This window comes from Callospermophilus lateralis, unplaced genomic scaffold (assembly GCF_048772815.1).
Source record: "Callospermophilus lateralis isolate mCalLat2 unplaced genomic scaffold, mCalLat2.hap1 Scaffold_309, whole genome shotgun sequence".
NCBI lineage: Eukaryota > Metazoa > Chordata > Mammalia > Rodentia > Sciuridae > Callospermophilus > Callospermophilus lateralis.
Window position 1 is genome coordinate 161,270 of NW_027513711.1, and position 13,956 is coordinate 175,225.

Below are 13,956 nucleotides of genomic sequence, written 5' to 3' on the forward strand. Positions count from 1 at the left end.
TTAGATTGGGATGGACACTTGGGTTGTTTCTTGAGTTTCCTGGGGTGCTGAGAATGTAATTCACAGCCACACAGAAGGCCAAGAGTCTGATTCAGACACAGCTTTTACAAAGCACTTTACTTCAAAGGCACAGATTAGGCCTCTTCATTTCCATTTGAAACTGTTTTCTTGAGGAGTCCCAAAGAAGTGCCCTAAGGCAAACACCTCCCTTACATTCAGGGGAACAGAACAATAGGGAAGAAAGAAGCCTGGAGAAAAACTTTTCTTTAATTGAACACTGTGGCACTGACAGCTTCTGATCATGCAACTTGGGTTACTATCTATCCAAGCAGGGATTCTCCAGAGAGATCCTTACCAGTTGTGCTAATTTTTGAGATTTCTGAGATGCTTGGCATGCCCTTCAGCAATCCAGTCCATGGCCATGTCACAGAGCTTGAATGTGGTACACATCTTAGACATAAAACCTTGAACCCCTTCAGAGAGTGGCCAAAATTCAGGAAGAATACAGGAACTTAGGATCTTGGTAGGTGTTGCCCATCTGCAAGGCAAGCAGCAGTCCATTCATAAATTGGCCATAAGGAGTCCTGCAAAGATTTCCACTAGACAGGACACATTCATGGCTGCATTCTTCTCTCTACTCTCTTTAAACACAAACCCAGTGGGATCCACTGACATAAAAAGGCTCACTAGTTAACAGTACATTTCAAACCACCACCACCAACAACAACAAAACGTTTTTTCTTCATGTTCTCAGAACATGGGACAATACGACAAATTGAAACAAACACCCACTGAGACACACAAACCACCCCTGTATTTGGTCTGCATCTATCCACTCTGTCCTCTGACTGGTGGGTGAATATATGTTCCTCAGCAGTTGCCTGTCCTGTCTCAGCTCTGGTCTCATTGGCCATCTCTGTGTAGTTGTCAGGAGTGAGCAATGAGCCAACACTTCTTTCTCAGGAAAGGCCCCTGTTGAGATCATTCAAGGCATTTGGCTATCCACACATCACTACGTACCAACAAAGAATGACTCTGGCCTTGGTACAGACAATCAAGTGAGCCCACTGGGAGTGAAACTGCCTCTGGATGTCTCGCCTCCTGGATCCCAAGTTCAGAGAGTTCCATCACCAAGGAACTGAGGTGAGGTCACCTCCTTCAGGGAAGTAAATGTGGTCACTGCCTTGGCAACCACTTTGTCCTAACAGTTGTTTCCAAGGGTCCCATGAGATGGAGGCTGCCCCACTTTCCTGTGACATTTTCACAAGACATAAAGGTCTATACACCCTAGGAACCCGGGATCAGCATTCCACACAGACCTGATTGTGTCCATCTTCCCTGCATTGAGAAGAGAGAGGCTGATTCAGCCTCATCCCTTCATCCTGACTGGGTTGTTGGCCATGGAAGTTGACTTTAGACCTCACAGGTCCTACCTAGCTGCCTACATTTGCTCCAGGGATCATTTCTGCATCTACCTTTGAGCTTCTCAGCACCTGCAGTATTCCCTACATACCTGTATGGCAAGATCAACTCAGGACCTGCCGTTATGTGAAAATAGATTGAACGAACAGAGTATGGTTAAGCGTCATATCATGTTCGATTTGGGTTAAAAGTCATTCTGCTGGATGAATATGGGTATTGGGCAACTGGGATATTTCTAGGAATGTAAGGTGAAATGTAAGCATGAAAATAGAAAACTAGGTAAGATCTGAAGCACACAAGTTTGTTGGGCTCTTGATTTGGATACATAGTTTTGAATTATGTTCTGCAGAGATTCCTCTAAATCCATAGACAATGGCCTAAGATCTTGTACCTGGGACTACTAAATGTTAAAGAGAACTTGCAGTGAAATAGAGAGAGTAGGCAGGATTCCAGTGTAGGGTATGAAAGAATAGTGAGTTTAGGATTTGGACCAAAGGCCCTTTTTGCAATCCAATGAATTTCTATTAAAGTGTAAATGGGAATGTCAGTACATGAACTTTGTGTCATAATGTATAAGAAAAGCTGCTTCCTTACCCCAAACCAGACATCATTGGAATAACCTTGTGTAGTATCAGCATATACAAGTTTAGAGGAGGACTTTTGCATCTTTTCTTTTTTACTTCCCATGTACAACATGGCTTATTTTTCATAAGCAAATTTCTATGCTTGTTAAACCTCTCACACATCTCAGAATTTACTAGGAGGGATCCATGACAATCTATAAACAAACGCATCAAATATGGTTGTTAAATACTTTTTGGGAACACCCAAATTTATTGTAGTAATTTTACGTTGAAAAACTATTGTTACCTTTAAACAAAACTATTCAATGCAATAAATGTGAAATAGTTCTTTAGTATTGCAGAACAGAAAATTGCTGGCATTATTTACTGAATGCCAACATTTTCAAATAACACCCTAGGGGTACTTGAACAAAATGGATAGATAATTAAAGTGTGAAATGAGACCCAGAAACAACTAATTATAGTAAAATTTATTATTAGCTTATTTCAAATACTAGTGCACCCTTTTGCTTTTTTCCCCCAAAAGTTAATTTTTTTAACCTTTTTGTATGATATTTTACTTCATTTATATAACATGATAAATAGTATATTTTTTTTCATATGCTCTCTCTGATGCATCCTGAATATATTTGCATACCCCAACACCTTAGCATATTTCTATATAAATTATTCACTAGAGAAACAGTAGTTACTTCTGAAATCGATATTGTCCTTTTCAAATGAGGTCTTGCAGTTTTTTTTTTAAATATCTGAAATAATTAGGATGAACTTAGTTCTAAATAGCATATAGTAAATTCCTGATAAATATTGTGAAATGGATGAAGAAATAATATGAGAATATATATAATCTGTACAATATGATATGTGGTATTTCATGTTTTTAGCTACAACTTATTGAATATTATAACAATTTTACTATGTGGATAAGATGTGGGTATGATGAACCAATAATAAATAAAAATTGCATGCTGCACTGTTAGTAATTCACCAAACAATGTTTTTCGAAAACATACACTCTGATGTGTGGTTTTTATCCACTATTATATTATGAATGAATGAAGTTAAGTAAATGAATAATTGGAATTACATACTTGCTTAGGGTGCCTATAATTCATTGTCAAAAAACCTTTAGCTATATAAAATTTTAATACTGTATCTCACATTGTGATTTAATGGAATTTTGATAAAATGTGCATTAATAATACTGAAGTCTTTTATTGAATCTTATATCAGTTTATGAAATAAACATGCTATATGTGACTTCCTCAATTCTAAGTGTCTTATGTATTAAGAAACTGTATGGACAATTCAAATTAAAGTTAACATACTAATATCAATAGCAGAAGCACCACAGAAAAAAGAAAACAAAGAATTGGGAGATCCCACCATTATAGAAGTAATTTTCTAAGCATCTTTTCAACGTACTTAACCCAGTATTGATACCAAAATTAATGAGCAACCTCTTCTCGTGCTGAGAGTGCATGATGCTATTATATAAAATGAAAACAATTGCAAATGTTTCAGATATGCATTTTACAACAGTATCTCACTGTGTTTGACCACAGCAAATACCTTCTCAGTGTTCAAATGGGTAAAAATTTAAAAAAAATTCAGGTAAAATTTATGTTAAAAAATAACAACTATTTTTTCATGAGAAAACTGTCAATTTTTAGAGAGAGAAAGAGAGAGAGAGAGAGAGAGAGAGAGAGAGAGAGAGAGAGAAATTTTTAATATTTATTTTTTAGTTTTCGGTGGACACAACATCTTTGTTTGTATGTGGTGCTGAGGATCGAACCCGGGCCACACTCATGCCATGTGAGTGCACAACCGCTTGAGCCACATCCCCAGAACCCTGTCAATGCTTTTTTGAAAAAACATGACAATAAACTGTGCCCTATGACATAAAGGAAAGCAATATTTCTTCGTTTTATTCTTTGAATATGCCAAGTATTCTTTGGCAAAATGCCACATATATATATATATATTTTTTTAATTTCACAGGTGTGAAGTACATCTGATTTTCTCTAAATTGCTACTTATTTAATATAAATTTGTTGAGAAATTATTTCTGCATGTGCTGGTTAGTGAAATATAGTGAGGAATGGAAGTCATTTAAAACTCTATGAATTGCAATCTCAGAATGGTAGGAGGAAGCTGTATATAATCATCAGAAACATATTGAGTAATATTAATGTATTCCAGATATTTATTTCCCTTAGTATCCACTTTTCACATAAACTAGTGCTTTTAAATTGAGCTATTAAATATCATAGGAAAAGCCATCAGAGCAATCAGAATAAGAAATTTTAAAGAGAATCAAACAAATCTAAACATCTGGTTGAAACAGCTAGCCAATTGTTGAATCTTAGCTTTTGACTTTACTAAATTTCCTCCTATTTTTTTGATGATGACTAAGAGAAAGGTACTACTATTAAGAGCATGACCAGAACAATTTATGGCAATTTGTTTTTCTGAAACATATAAAATTGTCTTGCTAACTCAGAATACAATCTATTGAGTATATTTTTTGGTAAAAAATGTATAACTACACAACATGAAGATTGGCCTTTTGAAAAAAAAAAGAATGTGATGGTGAAAACCAATTTGGGAAGGTAGTATTGAATATTTTATAACAAAGAAAAAGCAGGAATATTTAAAATAGTTTTGATTATTAGTTTCCTGTAAAAAAAAATAAAAGGTAGTGTCCAGGCTTGATGTGGTGGTACACACATGTAATCTCAAAAATCATAGTGTCTGAGGCAGAAGGATCAAAACTTCAAGGCCAGCCTTGATAACTGAGACCAGGTCTCAAAATAAAATACTTAAGAATTGTGAATATATATGAGTAATAAATCACCCCTGGGTTCAATCCCCAGGACTATATAAAACAGTAGTTTCCAAAATTTACACCCAAATCAGTAGCCTCCACTCTATCTGCAACAATGTAAAGTTCTAAAAGGCAACTAAATTTAGCAATACCTACTACTAGTTGTCTGATATTGATCATAATTTTGAAATATATACATAGAAGATCCTTCACAAAGTATTAAGGATTCCCATTATTTTCTCCAATTGCAATGAGAGAGGGAGGAAAAACAATTTAGCTTATGGGGCCATTTCTTTCTCTTAAGGTCAAAGAGTCAAATATTAAAAGGCTTTAGTGTTTAATTGGTTATCATTTATGTAATCATAATGATATGTGTTCTGTGATTTCCTGCTTAATCTACATTGGACACTTTATTTTTTCTGAGTATCAGCATCTGTACATACCACTACACCCCACTCTATTATTTAATAGTTACAAGTCCCTGTGTTCATGCTTCATCAGTTAGTTATTCTCTTTTAAAAATAATTATGTGTTGCATTCTTTGTCTACATAAAATTTATAAAGTTTAAAAACCAGTAGGAATTTTCACAGATTTGACTTTAAAATAGTTTTCATCGCAAAACACACACCAGAAGTAAGAATGATTTCTTTTTCTAATTTATTAGCCTTTCTGACATCCAATATCAGGACATGAATGCTGCTCATGGAGGGATGTTCTTCCCATCAAGAACAATCAATACTACTTTCTTCTATCCCATCAAATGTTAAAAAATTGCACATTTTACTGTATTTCATATGCAGAATTTGACTTTCCATTATTTGTGTTTATTGGGATTTTTACTTTCTTTTTCCTCAATTTGTTTTTTCTGTATTTTCTAATATTCATTTTTGTGTGTGTGGTGAGGAAAATAGATCACTAGAATCTTCTAACTTTTGCTACATTCAGTCACTTGACTACTCACTAGCTAATATTTCTATTAAACCATCATTTTGAAGGTAGGACTGAGGTATGCTAACAAAACCATTTTCAAAGTCTACTGAAGAATCAGCATAACTTTCTTCAGCTCTGTAGTTACAGCCATTGTTTCATCCACAAATTCAGCTCCCTTTGTTTTGTATTTCTTCTATATTGAGTAACTCTCTTTGAAATGAGGCACAGAAAATAGCTTTTTAGAATTTTACCATTTATGAAAATCTATTTTTATTCATCATTAAAGGACAGTCTGCTTCAGTTTAGAATACCAGATTGAATACTAGTTTTCCTTTAAATCATAAGGTTATTCTGTATTTATCATCTATAATTCATCATTAGTGATAAATACTTGGGTTCTATTCTTGCTTTCTTGAAGCTGACCATGGTTTTTCTTTTCAGGATATTCTCTCTCTCTTTTTTTTTTTTTTTAAGCGTAGCTACTTGAGAAATTCTGGCGATATATTTAGCATATTTAAATTTTATTTTCTTGAATATAGCATTCAATCAAAGTGGAATATTTCCAGACCTGATTTTCTTTCCAGTATATACTTATAGGAAACTGGGTAAAAAATGGAAAATACTATGTTTATTTTTCAGACACCAAAAAGTGGCATAGCAGGGGAGTGAAACCATAGCAATAAGTGCAGACTGGTGAAGTGAAATATAACTATATTTTTTAAAATTGTTCTTAATAAGTGCAGTTTGATAAAATGCTGTTAAAACTTTTGGGTAAAGGGGAAGTAAAAATAATCAAAGTATACCAGTGTAAGAAAAACTTGAATTCTGGCACCTGAAAGCAGATTGTGTGGGAAACTTCATGTTATGATACAAAGAATCCCCCACTTTCCCTTCACCCTCTTACCCCCTTAACCTCATCAGAAACCATAAAGTTACTTAGAATAAAAGGTTTCAAGTTCAAGAGTCACACTCTCTTCAAATACAAAAAGAAGTTAAAATTCAACCTAACACAGAATCTTATGGAGATCTGAAACATCCTTAAAAAGTTAGGTTAAAGATGATTCTGTGTTTTTTTTTTCCTTGTTTTTTTTTCTTTTTTTTTTGTGTGTGTGTGTTTTGTTTTGTTCTGAGGGTGTGGCTATTCCTTGGTCACCTGAACTCAGCAAAGAAACTGTTATTTTGATGAAGGATCAGTGGCTGAACCACATTAAATACAGACAAATGTTAAAAAAGTTTAAAAAGCCTAATTATGAAAAAATATGTTGCTGCTTTCTCCCTGCACATTTTTTTCAAAGTATTTCTTAAAGTTTTTGATTTTTTTTTAGGCTTGAAAAATAGTAAAAAAAATTGTAGAATTTACAACCAACTGCATAAGGGTCTGGGAAGCTGAGAGGCTGGAGGAGGGCTGGGAGGAGCAGACAGAAAGGGGTCTTTCCCTTAGTTACTGGAGGCCAAGTATAACTAAAAAAGATACAAAAATCCATAAGTGTTTGTAAACCAGGAAATGATAGAGATTATCATGTTAGTATCAGTTATAAAAAATCATATAATCAAGAAAATAAACAAACCATGAACAGGATTAGAAAAAAATAGGTGTAAATTGTATTTTTAGAAAGTTATTGGTGATACATAAAAAATAAAGATGAATTTTATATTTTGATTTTAAATGAAAGGCAGAGAGATATTAAAGTCATATAGTACTTCAAAAACCTTACTTAAGTTACAAAGGTATAATCAATTGATAGTTCCTACTTATTTTACTGTATATCTTCCTTGGCATTTCCCCTGAGAATAACTAAGAAAATAACTAACCAAGAAGATAGTCACTGAAGTTATAATCTTTTTCAGAAAACCCCAATCAATTTCAGAGCAAAGAAATGGTACAACACCTATTCATTTCCTACTTTGGAAAAAGGTCCCTTTTGCGAATCAGATAGAAGAGGAAATTGGTGAACCTTTATAAAAATATTACTAGAAATAAATATGAGTTTTCTTCATTTAGAAGTAAACTGAAATAAAATAAGACCATTGTACAGTATCTTTCAGGGTTAGCCTTAAAAAATGAAAAAAAAAAACTCGTTCTAAAGAGCAGAATACTTGGCAGTACACTTCATCCTTAATTTTATGTGGATAAAGAAATTACCTCAGGTAATAAGGTACATAAACTAATAGGAAGAAATCAAGACTTGATCAAGGGTCTAGAAGAAACTTTTGATGACTATAAAATTTGGGGGGTACAGTAATAAGGAGAGAGACAATGCAGTGTAAATCATGGGATTTCATTCTATCACATACGAAAGCACATACATCATGGACATTGAACAAAACAGCCAAGTTGACAACTTGACTTGGCTAGTTATTTTTATCCAGCCTCGGATGCTGCACAGGATGAATGAGGACTTAGTACCATAATGGTTTCCATAACTGCATTTTATCTATCAAATACCTCTTCCAAATATCCAGCCAGCTAGGAGGAGAGGTCTATCTCTAGGTTCTTGTTACAGCATAATTCTTTTCATCATTCTCTCATAATAAATTAACAAGTGGACCTCTTAACTGAGAAATAATTTTAACCAGAAAAACTCAAACTTTTTTTTTTTACATTTTGCTTTTAGAGACAATAAATGCTAAGCAAACACCACTAATAAAGTGTCAAGAGATTATGCCTAAAATTCAATCAGACCACACTTAACAAAAATAAAGATATTACTATTGGTCTATGACCATGGTATCAACTCTATTATCATCTACATAAGAAACAAAAAGCTACTGGCATGGTAGAATACTGGAATATTGAGTTCAAATTAGGGCTCCTCAGGAGGTAGATTAAGACCATGACTTAAATTTCATTATATCAGTTTGTGCTACCAAGAGATAGACTACATACATCCAGGAGCCAGAAAGTCAAAGTTTAAGAGTCCTCACTCACGATCATTTCCATTAACCAACTTGGCAATTATATTTTCTTACACCATTCTTCTGCATCCTCCAGTTTTAGAAATTCTAATTATTTAAGAGGACACTTTTCCAACAGGATGTCTAACAAGATTCCAAATAACATTTAAACTGCACATGAGAACTTTAAATTCGATGTACTAAGAAAACAGAAAGGAAGAGAAGAAATTACAATCCTAGCTAGGTCACTTCATTCTCCTTAACAGAAGGACATTTATTCCATGTTGCAATGAAGACAAAAATCAGATAATGCAATCTGAAAACAGATGATCCTATTTTCTACTTTTTAGTACTCACTTGCCCTACAGGAATGGTTAAAAAAAGAGTAGTAGTCGTTTCTTGAGAAAATTATGGTGAGGAGGCTCAAATAATTTGGGGAAGAGTATAAGTTTCACTCAATCAGCTAAGTTATAGAGATCAAAAGAAATATTTTTAGGGGATTTAAAATGAACAACAGAAGACACATAAGATGACCATTAGTATGACATTCAATTAACACAGCTGTCAAAACTGTAATTAATTGCACTGTTTTTTCTTCTTATAAGTTTTCTTCAGGAATAGAGGCTCACCAGTACCATGAACTAAGTACAGAACTTAGACTGAAAAGTGAATTTTTGTGGTGTCACTATAGGGAACTGTGCTTTATGGCACCATTAGGACTGAAGGACTCATTTGCCAGACAATTGCTGAAAGTGGTCTTTTAAAAATACTTTCATCAGGAGAAGAGAGTTTTGTGGCTATGACCATTCAAGGCTTTCTACACTCAAGACTGTTTGGAACTCATGTAAATCACACTCCATGTCTCAATGTAGGAACAAATATGAGAGTGCAAGACAGCTCCAAAATTTCACTTTGAGTAAGCAGAAGCCTCCTTTGAGATCAGACTGCAACCCCAGATTCTGTGCACCCAAACGTGCTTCCTTCCCTTTATTTCCATTGTGCTGATCTGAAGCATACTCACTCATGGACTTCCAAGATGCCTAGTCATGGTCTTAGTCTACCTCCCTGGAAGCCCTAATTAGAACTCAAATGCATCCTTAATCTGCTTCCAGACTTTTTTGTTTTCCAGAAGTTCTTTGAAGTCTTTTGTCACTGGAGATCACCTCCTCTATTCATTGTGGATGTTTATCTCATTTTATGTTTCTCTTTGACTGTTACTTTAATTCATTGTGGGTAAAATAGACTTGTATATTTGAAGATCTGGATCATTAAGTAAAATACTTAGCTTAGTTTATGGGCTTATAATACACAATCAAAAATGTTCAATACATTTTAATATAAATTTAGATCCATGATTAAAATTGAGGAAATAAAATAGGCTTTATAAGGATGTAATTCAGCAATACAAAATTATCATTGTTTTTCACAAAGCATAAGAATTTTGGAAGATAACATGGCACTAAGAAAAAGAATCACTATTTTTTATATATGGTTGTGCTTGAAAGAGAATTATAATTTCACCATAAATTGATGATATAATCTAAAACAAAAAGCTTTATGAACAATTTCTGTTTATTTTTGACAAAATATATTTGAAGCAAAAATTCCAAAGCCATGAATCTACCCAAAATACTATAAAGATACAGTGAATAGCATTTCTACACAAATCATGTAATTTTTGTTATATTATGTAAATTTTCTAGACATAGATGTAGAAGCAAAATACACTAATATTCCTTCTCAAGGCACATTTATAAATCTGCAAATATAATTAAACTTTATTTATTATACACAGATCAGTACAACAAAAACGACAAAATACCTGGAAATAATTTCTTTGGCATATTCCTATTTCCTAGACAATAAGGTCAGCTTTAATATAATATATCTTCTACCTTTTCAGTGACACATAATTTTTAAATTTTAAGTAAACTTCTCATTTAGGCTCAAAATTCACCATATAACTATGGTACTAATACTATGAGTGATGGATGTTAGAAGAAAAATTCTTAGTACTTTTTAGAGATTTGTTTGAAATGAAACACTAGATCAACACATAATCCTTCAAAAAACTTATAATAATGCAAGCACAGCAATAAATTTGAAATAAAGAAGGTATAGACATTATTAGCTACAGGACTTTGAAACCTCATGCTTTGGACCTAAAAGGCAATTATTTTGCTTTGTAATTACAGCACTTTCATAGCTGTGTGAGGAGTCTTTGATCCATGTTTTTGTTTTGTGATCTCATATGCTTCATTTATTCAGATGTATTAATGTAATATATGCTTATATGAATAATTAGAAATTATACGCCTCTTTCTATTTATAGAATTCTTTAAGAAATTCTTGGTAATCACACAGTTTCTACATTAGAGAGCAATTACCCTGCAAGCTAGAAAATGAACATTGGCTTAAAGAACTCTTCATCCCAGAGTTTAGCCTTAAAATTTCACATAGTTGATGGTCAATAAATTTATATGGTTCATAAAGTTAAGATCTGTTGAATCTTAAAGTAAAGAAATAGGAAACCAGAGAGTGCTTCTTCACAGATGCCAAGCTGTCATTATTGGGAAACCCAAGGAGTCTTACAGGGCAGTCTGTCTCTCTGATTGATGTAGTTATGTAAAATTCAACTCCTGCTTTTCTTCCCCACAACTTTGGCTTTCCTGGGTCATCTTGTTCTTTGCTTTTCAGTGATCAGAGAAGGAGATAGGTTCACAATTATTTGTTCATGCTAAAAAAGCAAACAACAAGCAAAACAAACAAACAAACAAAAAAAAACAAACACAACTAAAAAACACCTGAGTTTGTGAAAACTTCAGAAATTTAAGTACAGTGATCAGGGTAGGATGGCATTCCACTGACCTAAATGTTCCTTTAAGAAAAATTAGATTCAGACATTTTCATTGTAACAGAAATTTGAAAGGACATATATGTATGTATATAGGCACACATGAAACTAATACATAAAGAACTAATAAACACAAATATTCCTCCTCTAAACTTGGAAATTATATTCCTGTGTATTTTTAATCCAGAAATGGGAAATTACTAGCATGTTCATTTGATTTTTCAAAAATTTTCAGTGTGCTTCCAAACCCTTTTATCATGATCCTCTTACTTGTCATTTCTTAATTGAGAGAGTACAGGGTCAGGAAATTTTTAATTTTTTGAGTTAAATGGATGCAAAGACTTTATGAGAAATATAAGTAGTTTATGGCATTGTGACATTGCTCTCTATAAAATGAAGTTTTGAACATAGAATCTCATTTCCTTCTAAAAATTTTAAAACTTATAATTAGTCAAATTATAAAATTCACATCATTAGTAGTTCTATTTTTTTATTAATATTACAGTAACAAGTTTATAAATAAAAAATGCTAAATTACAAATGGAGATATGGTACATTGGTGGAGCACTTGCCTAGTATGTGTGAAGTCCTGGGTTTGATCCTCAGCACCACATGAAAATAAATAAAATAAAGGTTTATAAAATATCAAGTTAAAACTCATGTCTTCTTTTATGATATGTATACAAATAAGTAATGTTTAAAATCTCTAGATGACATTGCATATGTAAGTTGTATCAGAAGAACTCATTAAACTTAGAACAAATGGGAAACTAAAATTAATCATCATTCCCTATTTTAAAAATGACTTATTTTAGGAGGATATTAATTAAAGAAGCAAACATTGTTAGAAGAAAATATCCTCAATGTACCATATGGAACAAAGTTTTCTAGGCTGAGTAGAACTGTTGGAGCTGAAGTCTCTCTTCTGCAGCTACAAGAAACCTCACCAGTATGCTAAAATTCCCTCCTTCCACAGCCTTTCCATGAACCAACTGCACACTACTTCTGAATCTAAGAATGCAGAGGCACTTATCCAGATGGATGAGGTGCAGGTAACAGCCTAAAGAGTTGCACGTTTTAAGGAAAGACATCTGTCTCTGCAGGCCTATAATTTGAATATCTATAAAAATGACAAAAATCCCCCTGGAAAACATAGAACTGTGGCTTCACCAGTGTAACATGTCAGCTTTCTCTTAATTTTACTCTCTTCTTTGTTGGATAACAGCAATCCTTGGAGAGCTGGTCTCCAAACTTTATTCTGGACTTATTTGGAATGAAATTTCAATTGGAATCATGTCCCAGTCAAAGTTGCTATTATTCTGATTATAATAACAAATTAGTCCAGTCCCATTAAACAATTTACAATGCCTCAACTTTGGCGTGAGGGATTCCCGGCACCTCCAATGGTTCCACTATGGCTCTGAGGGTCCTACCTCTATCATGTGTGATAGGCTCCTCTTCCCTAGCTTGTTTCCAAATGAAGCACCTGGTTTCTGGGTACTTTTGTTTCTGTATGCCACCATTTTCAAAGTGGCAGTTTTGTGATTCAGGCTCTGTGTAAAATATTAAAATTAATGTCAAATTTTAAAAGAAGAAGAAGAAGAAGAAGAAGAAGAAGAAGAAGAAGAAGAAGAAGAGGAGGAGGAGGAGGAGGAGGAGGAAGAAGAACTGAAGGCCACAGGCTGAGGAGATCACAGGAAGATTGAACATGGAGCTGAGTCAGAGCACATGCTGGAAGGCCACCCTAAGGAACCTGTGATGAGCCCTCATACTCACTAATGGTGGTAGAGGGGAGGTCTGTCCTTTCTCTTAGAGAAACCATGTAATATAAGTTTGGGCTTGTGTGTTCTATGTACAAAGTTATATAAAGTGTAAAAAATAAAATGGAGACTTGTGATGGAGAATCAAAAGAAAGTGCAATCATTTTAAGCAGGTCACTGATATTCCAGCTGTTGAAATCAGAAAATACTGCTTCATCACAACCATTGTCAATTTGTGAAGGGTTAATAAAAGTGTCATAGAAAATAAAAAGGGTATTTCAGAGAGATTTGGAAACTTGAACTAAATGGTAATACAATAAAACTATAACCTGTACAGGTAATATTCTACATGGTTGATTTGGGGATAGTTTGAAAGATGCATAAAAAATATAAGAAATACCAAAGCATGAGACCTCCAAAGCCATGTGCAAGAGAAATATAAAATAGGAGAAGAGCATAACTAGTTGAACAAGCATTTGTGTGATAAGGCAAGGCTCATTTGTGGAGGAGGAAGCCCTGGGCTTTATGTGCCCTGGAAAAGTTTATTCTCTATACCAGCCCCCATCCTGGCCCAGCCACACCTCTGTCTTTGCTGAAGTTGGTTGTGCCCTATTCCCTTGCATCGCGCCAATTGATCATCAAGGTACCACTTGGAATTGTCTCCTATATGTTCACTTATTCTC